Raw genomic sequence first — 11,281 nt, 5'->3', positions numbered from 1 at the left:
TGGATTACGGAAACAGCGATCGTGTGAGACCCAACTCGCTTTATTCGTTCATGAGACCCAGAAAATATTAGATACAGGCTCCCAGGTAGATGCTATTTTCCTGGACTTCCGGAAGGCGTTCGATACAGTTCCGCACTGTCGCCTGATAAAGTAAGAGCCTACGGAATATCAGACCAGCTGTGTGGCTGGATTGAAGAGTTTTTAGCAAACAGAACACAGCATGTTGTTATCAATGGAGAGACGTCTACAGGCGTTAAAGTAACCTCTGGCGTGCCACAGGGGAGTGTTATGGGACCATTGATTTTCACAATATATATAAATGACCTAGTAGATAGTGTCTCAAGTTCCATGCGGCTTGTCGCGGATGATGCTGTAGTATACAGAGAAGTTGCAGCATTAGAAAATTGTAGCGAAATGCAGGAAGATCTGCAGCGGATAGGCACTTGGTGCAGGGAGTGGCAACTGACCCTTAACACAGACAAATGTAACGTATTGCGAATACATAGAAAGAAGGATCTTTTATTGTATGATTATATGATAGCGGAACAAACACTGGTAGCAGTTACTTCTGCAAAATATCTGGGAGTATGCGTGCGGAACGATTTGAAGTGGAATGATGGTATAAAATTAATTGTTGGTAAGGCGGGTACCAGGTTGAGATTCATTGGGAGAGTGCTTAGAAAATGTAATCCATCAACAAAGGAGGTGGCTTACAAAACACTCGTTCGACCTATACTTGAGTATTGCGCATCAGTGTGGGATCCGTACCAGATCGGGTTGACGGAGGAGATAGAGAAGATCCAAAGAAGAGCGGCGCGTTTCGTCACAGGGTTATTTGGTAACCGTGATAGCGTTACGGAGATGTTTAACAAACTCAAGTGGCAGACTCTGCAAGAGAGGCGCTCTGCATCGCGGTGTAGCTTGCTCGTCAGGTTTCGAGAGGGTGCGTTTCTGGATGAGGTATCGAATATATTGCGCCGGCCGAAGTGGCCGTGCGGTTAAAGGCGCTGCAGTCTGGAACCGCAAGACCGCTACGGTCGCAGGTTCGAATCCTGCCTCGGGCATGGATGTGTGTGATGTCCTTGGGTTGGTTAGGTTTAACTATTTCTAAGTTCTAGGGGACTAATGACCTCAGCAGTTGAGTCCCATAGTGCTCAGAGCCATTTGAATATATTGCTTCCCCCTACTTATACCTCCCGAGGAGATCACGAATGTAAAATTAGAGAGATTAGAGCGCGCACGGAGGCTTTCAGACAGTCGTTCTTCCCGCGACTGGAACAGGAAAGGGAGGTAATGACAGTGGCACGTAAAGTGCCCTCCGCCACACACCGTTGGGTGGCTTGCGGAGTATAAATGTAGATGTAGATGTAGAAATGTTGTGACAAACTTCGAAGGGTTGTAGAGGGTATCTTGAGGAACAAATCGGGGATAGGAACTCGTGTCCAAAAACGACATCCAACGACACTACCGAGCGCCGAAGGAATAGGCGCCGGCGCCTGCCACTAGGCCACCCCTTTGCCAGCAAACGTGAGTCTGTACACTGACAGTCAGCGATCGCGACTGACCCACGATCGCCAATGGGGAAGATGAAGCTAGCTGATGCAACTTGTGTCCTAGGAGTGCGATGCTCTGTTGCCTCGATTTATGATGGTTCGGACACGAGCTTCCATTCACAGCTTCTTTTTCTCCTGGAACGCTCTAAAATCTCTAATGTATTTCGGTATACGGGAGAAAGATAAACCTGTGGATGGAAACTCGTGTCCTAAAGGGACATCCATGAAGGCAACAGAGCAGTCATAAAAGACAGAGCCTTTCTACGCAGCAGCTAGTTCCACCTTCTCCACTGGCGATCGTGGCGATCACTCGCGATCACTGAATAACAAACAACGTTGCGAAACGTTCCGCATAGCGTTTCTCAGCGTGCAGAGTCACGTTTGCTGCCAACGTGGTGAGCTAGTGGTATGTGCTGACGCCCGTAACTTCGATTGTATGTTGCGACTTCGTGGCTTCGAGTTGTTCCTCAAGACATCCTTTACAAGCTCTGGAAGAAACAGAATAAGGAGGATTTCAGTTCTTCACACATCTGACGGAAGAAATATTATTCTATCTGTGCAACTGGTCGCTCTGCCTGAAATTGACGGGGGTGGAGAAGATGTTGAGGATGGTAAAAACACTCTTAGTCCTTTATTTCTATAATGTAATAGTTTTGACCGTAAAAGTAATAACAAGCCCACAAGAAAATAAACACCTAGTGCCTTGTGGTTTAACCCAGACGATCCATATTCGCGTAACGATATGTTGAGACTCTTACTTCCAAGCTGCAGTTGAAGACTTTGGTGTACAATGAGTTGTGCGATAGCGGTTTATACATTCGAAAATAGCGACGATGTCTTAAAGGGTCCCGTGTGATGACACCCAAGCGACAGGGGTTTGCAAATACGAAAATTAACACAGTACGAAACAGGAAATCGAGAGAAAGACATCTAGATTCCTGTTTTATATAAATTTTAAAAAAATAATTAAGCGATGCACAACCGTTGTACTAATGGAAACTTGTAACAACCACTATTAACGCGATGCCATTACATGAACCAAAAAGAATGAACCGGCACAAAAAAAGAGTTTACAGATAACAACAAGTACCACAGAACAAGTCCTTTGCAGCTCCAGAAAAAAAAGTTCAAATGGCTCTGAGCACTATGGGACTCAACAGCTGAGGTCATCAGTCCCCTAGAACTTAGTACTACTTAAACCTAACTAGCCTAAGGACATCACAGACATCCATGCCCGATGGAGGATTCGAACCTGCGACCGTAGCGGTCGCGCGGTTCCAGACTGTAGAGCCTAGAACCGCTCGGCGGCTCCAGTAAGCATCAGCAATCAAACGCAGACCTGTTGGACAACAGAAAGACGGTAGAACTTTGAGGTGCTTCTAGAATCTGTTTCGATTCAGGGAGAGTATGGCGCATAACGTGTCTTACAGATTTTTTCTATGGTTAAACACGTATGTAGCAGGAAAGGAGAAGACTAATTTCAGTCCTAAATACGCTGTACATGTAGGCAACGTTTGGGTACACGTGTAGATGTCTTAAGTGAATATGTTTCAACACTGGACGCTGTGGCCGAGCGGTTCTAGGCGCTTTAGTCTGGAACCAAGCTGCTGCTATGGTCGCAGGTTCGAATCCTGCCTCGGGCATGGATGTGTGTGATGTCCTTGGGTTGGTTAGGTTTAAGTAGTTCTACGTCTAGGGGACTGATGACCCCACATGTTAAGTCCCATAGAGCTTAGAGCTATTTGAACTGCAACAGTTTTGATAGTGATGGACTTTGTTGTTGTTTCCCGCGTTCCTCAAAATGTTCAGCAGATGATAATGAAATAGAAACTGGAGCTGTTATTTACACGAAGTATCAAAAACTAACGGATATTCCCATAGTCAGAGATCGCGTCAAAATAAAATTAACGCAAAATGTCAGACGACCCTTTAAATGCAAGACGCGTAAACATTTGATATGCTGGTAAAAGGAAATACGATAGAATGTTAAGTCCCGTGTAAGTAATCCATTTCCTTCACGGGAAGGTTGCGCAAATATTGACGCCGGAGGCGGGCGAGGCTGGGGAAGTTTTTAGCGGTTTGCGCGTCCGGCAGGAGACGCAGGCATTGTATAGTAAATGGGGTGTAATTGCGGGGGAGGCGGCGTCACGTCGAGGGGCGGCATTTCCGGCCGCGCTTTTTGTGGGCGCGAGGCGGCTGCGGCGCGGTGCGGCGGACAGGCATTCGGAAGCTCGGCGGACACCTGCGGGCTGGTGGCTGGTGGCTGCCCGCGGCAAGGACGAGCGCCTCTGCCAGCCTTGCCGCAGGTCAACGGGCGCGCGCCGGGGCGCCGCCTGCCGTGGGACCGGCCGGCGCTTTGCGCGTCCGGCAGCTCACTCAAGTCAGTTCCCTCTGAGCGACCGAGCATCTGCTCCACTGTGTTTAAAACCTACCTCATTAACTGTATGCTTCTCTTTCAGAGTGAAAGTAAAAAAAAAAGAGATAGAGAATAAATATTTCAGGTGGTACGATATCTTGAATGGGCCACTGTAACACCATAGCTCTAATACTCTACTCATTTATTTTGCCTTTTGTTTTATATAATGTTACATCGTTGAGCTTCTGTAAATGAGTTTGATTGAATAGATAACAAAATTGTATACTTCTTTCTTTGTAAAAACTTGGATCTCATGATTTGATTCTATGCAATGCAGTGTATCTGTCATTTAAATTCTTTGTCCCAATTGGAGGGAGACAAAACCTACTGTATATATTTGGAATTTGTTTAAACAATTTTTATTAGAAATGTCAGTATCTGCAAAGGTTCGGTTTTATTTAAAATGTTTGTTCTCTGTTATGTAAACTGCTGACCTTCACTTAGGGTTATTAGTTATTTTGTACGTAAAACGTGTTGTGGTTCATCTCGGGGAACGGAACTGTGTAGCGCGCGCAAATTGTGGTTGGCCTAGGTAGAAAGATGGAATCGAGAGTCAGTCGGGGACGAGCTACCAAACTGTCAACTGCTCATGTAAAAGCTGCATATTGTGCCGGTGCCGAGAGAAGCTTTCCGTGCCACTTTCCAATGCCTCGGATGGATGGATAAAGAACTGGAACTATTCTGGAATTGATGTCTATTATCGCCACCAAGAAATGACAGATTCCGGCAGTTCTACCTGCAAATCCACCTATCAACATGCAATTGCCACCACTTTGCGCAATCATCGTAATGCAACGCTATAGTAATGCACAGAGAAGGATCAGCTCATTGGATGTTTAGTGTACTGAAATACAAGGTAAATTTTAACTGAACTTTTGTTCCTACCGTGATTTATCCTCAGTCACATATCCACTTACGGTCCCTCCCACGCTAAAGTGCTTACCGAGTGTCATTTATTGAAAGAAAGTTGAAGTTAATGTGGCAAGAGAGTAAGCTAAAGTACGTGATGCTTGCTGAAAATAAATTTTCTATTAAATCTGCTTATTAATATATTGTTGGCAATTTCAAAATTAAAAGTTCTTAAAACTGAGGTTGGTAAAGTTTTGCTTAGTAAATGATCACATTGCTGCTTGTTGCAAATTGCAAAAGGTGAGTCAGTTTCTTACAGATATGTCAAGTTGTGTTCTACTGCAGTAAGAGTTGAGAACTAATACCTTGTTTCTTTTATGTATTGAAAGTGTGTTTAGTATACTCTGCTACAGTGGTCAAGATTAAGAGCCCCTCCTTCGCTGAAAGTAGTTCAAATGCACATAGTTACTTAATTATAGCAAATTTCAATTACTCTTGCTACTCAAGTCAAATTCTGTACAATATTGGGTTCCTCTTGTGTATTAAATGTGCATATTAATGTTGTAACAGGATTCACAGTTTGCCTATTGTGCTCATCCTACATATCGGTTAATAGAAAGACAAGTATCTATGAACACAGTGACTTCTTTATTCAAAATACAGTGAGAAGTAATCTGTTAGTGAATTCCATTTACCTTTCATTCTAAATAGATAAGTATGTAGCTGAGACAGACTTAACCTGTGACCAGTTCATAATTTTGCAATGAACTACATTTACAATTTTACGTCAGCTAGAAAAATGTTTGAAAAGTAATACTGAACATACGTCCAATTTGTGATTCTACAGCGTATATTAATAGTAATGTTACAAAGACCATTCAGTTTGAATAAGCCCTGAAAGTAATAGTGTGTATTGTTATCTGTTATATTTATGCAAATAATTTGTTCAACTCTGTCAACTCCAGACTTGTTGTTTGTTGTTGTGGTCTTCAGTCCTGAGACTGATTTGATGCAGCTCTCCATGCTACCCTATCCTGTGCAAGTTTCTTTATCTCCCAGTACCTACTGCAACCTACATCCTTCTGAATCTACTTAGTGTATTCATCTCTTGGTCTCCCTCTACGATTTTTACCCTCCACGCTTCCCTCCAATGCTAAATTTGTGATCCCTTGATGCCTCAGAACATGTCCTACCAACCGGTCTCTTCTTCTCGTCAAGTTGTGCCACAGACTCCTCTTCTCCCCAATTCTATTCAGTAGCTCCTTATTAGTTATGTGATCTACCCATCTAATCTTCAGCATTCTTCTGTAGCACCACATTTCGAAAGCTTCTATTTTCTTCCTGTCCAAACTATTTATCGTCCATGTTTCACTTCCATACATGGCTACACTCCACACAAATACTTTCAGAAACGACTTCCTGACACTTAAATCTATACTCGATGTTAACAAATTTCTCTTCTTCAGAAACGCTTTCCTTGCCATTGCCAGTCTACATTTTAAATCTTCTCTACTTCGACCATCATCAGTTATTTTGCTCCCCAAATAGCAAAACTCCTTTATTACTGTAAGTCATTTCCTAATCTAATTCCCTCAGCATCACCTGACTTAATTCGACTACATTCCATTATCCTCGTTTTGCTTTTGTTGATGTTCATCTTATATCCTCCTTTTAAGACACTGTCCATTCCGTTCAACTGCTCTTCCAAGTCCTTTGCTGTCTCTGACAGAATTACTATGTCATCGGCGAACCTCAAAGTTTTTATTTCTTCTCCATGGATTTTAATACCTACTCCGAATTTTTCTTTTGTTTCCTTTACTGCTTGCTCAATATACAGATTGAATAGCATCGGGGAGAGGCTACAACCCTTTCTCACTCCCTTCCCAACCACTGCTTTCCTTTCATGCCCCTCGACTCTTATAACTACCATCTGGTTTCTGTACAAATTGTAAATAGCCTTTCGCTCCCTGTATTTTACCCCTGCCACCTTTAGAATTTGAAAGAGAGTATTCCAGTCAACATTGTCAAAAGCTTTCTCTAAGTCTACAAATGCTAGAAACGTAGGTTTGCCTTTCCTTAATCTTTCTTCTAAGATAGGTCGTAAGGTCAGTATTGCCTCACGTGTTCCAATATTTCTACGGAATCCAAACTGATCTTCCCCGATGTCGGCTTCTACCAGTTTTTCCATTCGTCTGTAAAGAATTCGTGTTAGTATTTTGCAGCTGTGACTTATTAAACTGATAGTTCGGTAATTTTCACATCTGTCAACACCTGCTTTCTTTGGGATTGGAATTATTATATTCTTCTTGAAGTCTGAGGGAATTTCGCTTGTCTCATACATCTTGCTCACCAGATGGTAGAGTTTTGTCAGGACTGGCTCTCCCGAGGCCGTCAGTAGTTCTAATGGAATGTTGTCTACTCCCGGGGCCTTGTTTCGACTCAGGTCTTTCAGTGCTCTGTCAAACTCTTCACGCAGTATCGCATCTCCTATTGCCTCTACATCTACATTCTTTTCCATTTCTATAATATTGTCCTCAAGTGCATCGCCCTTGTATAGACCCTCTATAAACTCCTTCCACCTTTCTGCTTTCCCTTCTTTGCTTAGAACTGGGTTTCCATCAGAGCTCTTGATATTCATGCAAGTGGTTCTCTTTTCTCCAAAGGTCTCTTTAATTTTCCTGTAGGCAGTATCTATCTTACCCCTAGTGAGATAAGCCTCTACATCCTTACATTTGTCCTCTAGCCATCCCTGCTTAGCCATTTTGCACTTCCTGTGGATCTCATTTTTGAGACGTTTGTATTCCTTTTTGCCTGCTTCATTTACTGCATTTTTATATTTTCTCCTTTCATCAGTTAAATTCAATATTTCTTCTGTTACCCAAGGATTTCTATTAGCCCTCGTCTTTTTACCTACTTGATCCTCTGCTGCCTTCACTACTTCATCCCTCAGAGCTACCCATTCTTCTTCTACTGTACTTCTTTCCCCCACTGCTGTCAATTGTTCCCTTATTCTCTCCCTGAAACTCTGTACAACCACTGGTTCTTTCAGTTTATCCAGGTTCCATCTCCTTAAATTCCCACCTTTTTGCAGTTTCTTCAACTTTAATCTGCAGTTCATAACCAACAGATTGTGGTCAGAGTTCACATGTGCCCCTGGAAATGTCTTACAATTTAAAACCTGGTTCCTAAATCTCTGTCTTACCATTATATAATCTATCTGATACCTTTTAGTATCTCCGGGATTCTTCCATGTATACAACCTTCTTTTATGATTCTTGAACCAAGTGTTAGCTATGATTAAATTATCCTCTGTGCAAAATTCTACCAGACGGCTTCCTCTTTCATTTCTTACCCCCAATCCATATTCACCTACTATGTTTCCTTCTCTCCCTTTTCCTACACTCGAATTCCAGTCACCCATGACTATTAAATTTTCGTCTCCCTTCACTATCTGAACAATTTCTTTTATCTCATCATACATTTCATCAATTTCTTCATCATCTGCATTGCTAGTTGGCATATAAACTTGTACTACTGCAGTAGGCGTGTGCTTCGTGTCTATCTTGGCCACAATAATGCGTTCACTAAACGTTAACATATGCAGGTGTCAGAGTTCAATGCACTCGCGTGTGGCAAAATATAGGTTGTGTTTGTCCGTTAACGTTACTCATACCTACTTTCTTAAACACGAATGTTAATCATTCTCTTGTCTAATCAGGCTGGTGACCGTTTTCTTTATTCTTTAAACAGTGTAGCTAGGTAAAATATTATTTGTTACTGTTTGAATATTTACGTAATTCTGACTTTCACTTCCGATAAGCCACCTCCATTAGGTACAACACGGACAACATAACAAAATTCCTCTCAGAGGGTAACACTGATCTGCTTCCTCATACTATAATCACTTGAATAAGAATAATTTAATTACCCGAACTGCCTTCAGCTTTGAGGCTACGGTATAGTAGTAGTAGACGGTAGTGTTATAAAGGGTTGTGAGTACTGAACCCCCCGCCCCCCCCCCTCCCTGATTATCTCCAGCACTACAGTGCGAGCAACTGGAGGGGTGGTCTCTTGACTGATACTGGTTGGTCAGGGGACCTGGAGTTACCTGGCGAGCAAACCGGTGATTATCAATGGTGCTGTGACAGGATCCGATGGGGAATCGGACGAGGCAGTCATCAGAAGAAAGACAGCGAACAGCCATTGGCAATGCGTTTTAATTCACTTTACACGCCACGAAGAGAAGCACTATTAATCTACCGGGTAGCTATAATGAAACTTTCCCTATTTAACACGTTATAACACGGAAAATTACCGTACGAGTACCAAACTTGGTAGCATTAATGTGCAGAGTGTGGAGCGCATGATTTACATATGTCACAGAGCCACCGTCCAGTTCCAACTATGGCCACCAGGTGCCGTGATCGGTCATCGTGATTCCAAGTCTCACACACCTGACCAATCGCAGTGCACTTGTTGACGTGTCAACATAAGCTTGGACAGAAGAAGCAGAGCATTATTGGTGAAAGTCTATTACCAAAACAACACTAATTTTGCAGCTGCACTTCGAGAATATCTCCAGCTGAAAGGAATACGGTAGGGTCCTCTTTCTCCAACTGCTGTGTGGAGTATGATGAAGAAATTCCAATCAACTGCAGAACTGGACGTCGCTCCAGGAAGGGGCCGATGGTCGGTTGCACCATACGTGGTTGATGAAATCGCTGTTGCTGTGGCAGACAACCTACGCGCAATTCTCGATAGTCAGCCACTGTGCGTGCTGTGTCACGACAGTTGAACATCCCGTGGTCCACTGTACGGAAGGTGCTTCGAACCATTCTCGAACGGCATCCGTACAAGATCCACATCGTACAGCAGCTTGCACCACAGGGTGCAAAACGACGTGTTGACTTTGCTCCCCCACTTTCTCGCAAGGATTGAAGTTGATGAGAGCTGGCTCTGGACCATCCTATGGACAGACGAAGCTCATTTTTCTCTGACTGATGAGCTGAAGACAAAGAGTTGACGAGTGTGGGGATCTTCACCTCCAGTTGCTCTGCATAGTGAACGTGTCACCGGCCACGTTCACCATTGGCCCATTCCTTTTTGAACAGGTTGCTGCTCAAGGACCAAAGACGAGCAGTGAGACTGACCAGCGTTACTGGGATATACAGGGTTATTACAAATGATTGAAGCGATTTCACAGCTCTACAATAACTTTATTATTTCAGATATTTTCACAATGCTTTGCACACACATACAAAAACTCAAAAAGTTTTTTTAGGCATTCACAAATGTTTGATATGTGCCCCTTTAGTGATTCGGCAGACATCAAGCCGATAATCAAGTTTCTCCCACACTCGGCGCAGCATGTCCCCATCAATGAGTTCGAAAGCATCGTTCATGCGAGCTCGCAGTTCTGGCACTTTTCTTGGTAGAGGAGGTTTAAACACTGAATCTTTCACATAACCCTACAGAAAGAAATCGCATGGGGTTAAGTCGGGAGAGCGTGGAGGCCATGACGTGAATTGCTGATCATGATCTCCACCACGACCGATCCATCGGTTTTCCAATCTCCTGTTTAAGAAATGCCGAACATTATGATGGAAGTGCGGTGGAGCACCATCCTGTTGAAAGATGAAGTCGGCGCTGTCGGTCTCCAGTTGTGGCATGAGCCAATTTTCCAGCATGTCCAGATACACGTGTCCTGTAACGATTTTTTCGCAGAAGAAAAAGGGCCCGTAAACTTTAAACCGTGAGATTGCACAAAACATGTTAACTTTTGGTGAATTGCGAATTTGCTGCACGAATGCGTGAGGATTCTCTACCGCCCAGATTCGCACATTGTGTCTGTTCACTTCACCATTAAGAAAAAATGTTGCTTCATCACTGAAAACAAGTTTCCCACTGAACGCATCCTCTTCCATGAGCTGTTGCAACCGCGCCGAAAATTCAAAGCGTTTGACTTTGTCATCGGGTGTCAGGGCTTGTAGCAATTGTAAACGGTAAGGCTTCTGCTTTAGCCTTTTCCGTAAGATTTTACAAACCGTCGGCTGTGGTACGTTTAGCTCCCTGCTTGCTTTATTCGTCGACTTCCGCGGGCTACGCGTGAAACTTGCCCGCACGTGTTCAACCGTTTCTTCGCTCACTGCAGGCCGACCCGTTGATTTCCCCTTACAGAGGCATCCAGAAGCTTTAAACTGCGCATACCATCGCCGAATGGAGTTAGCAGTTGGCGGATCTTTGTTGAACTTCGTCCTGAAGTGTCGTTGCACTGTTATGACTGACTGATGAGAGTGCATTTCAAGCACTACATACGCTTTCCCGGCTCCTGTCGCCATTTTGTCTCACTGCGCTCTCGTGCGCTCTGGCGGCAGAAACCTGAAGTGCGGCTTCAGCCGAACAAAACTTTATGAGTTTTTCTACGTATCTGTAGTGCGTCGTGACCATATCTCAATGAATGGAG

This window comes from Schistocerca piceifrons, chromosome 1 (assembly GCF_021461385.2).
Source record: "Schistocerca piceifrons isolate TAMUIC-IGC-003096 chromosome 1, iqSchPice1.1, whole genome shotgun sequence".
Lineage (NCBI taxonomy): Eukaryota > Metazoa > Arthropoda > Insecta > Orthoptera > Acrididae > Schistocerca > Schistocerca piceifrons.
Note: the sequence above shows the minus strand (reverse complement) of the source record.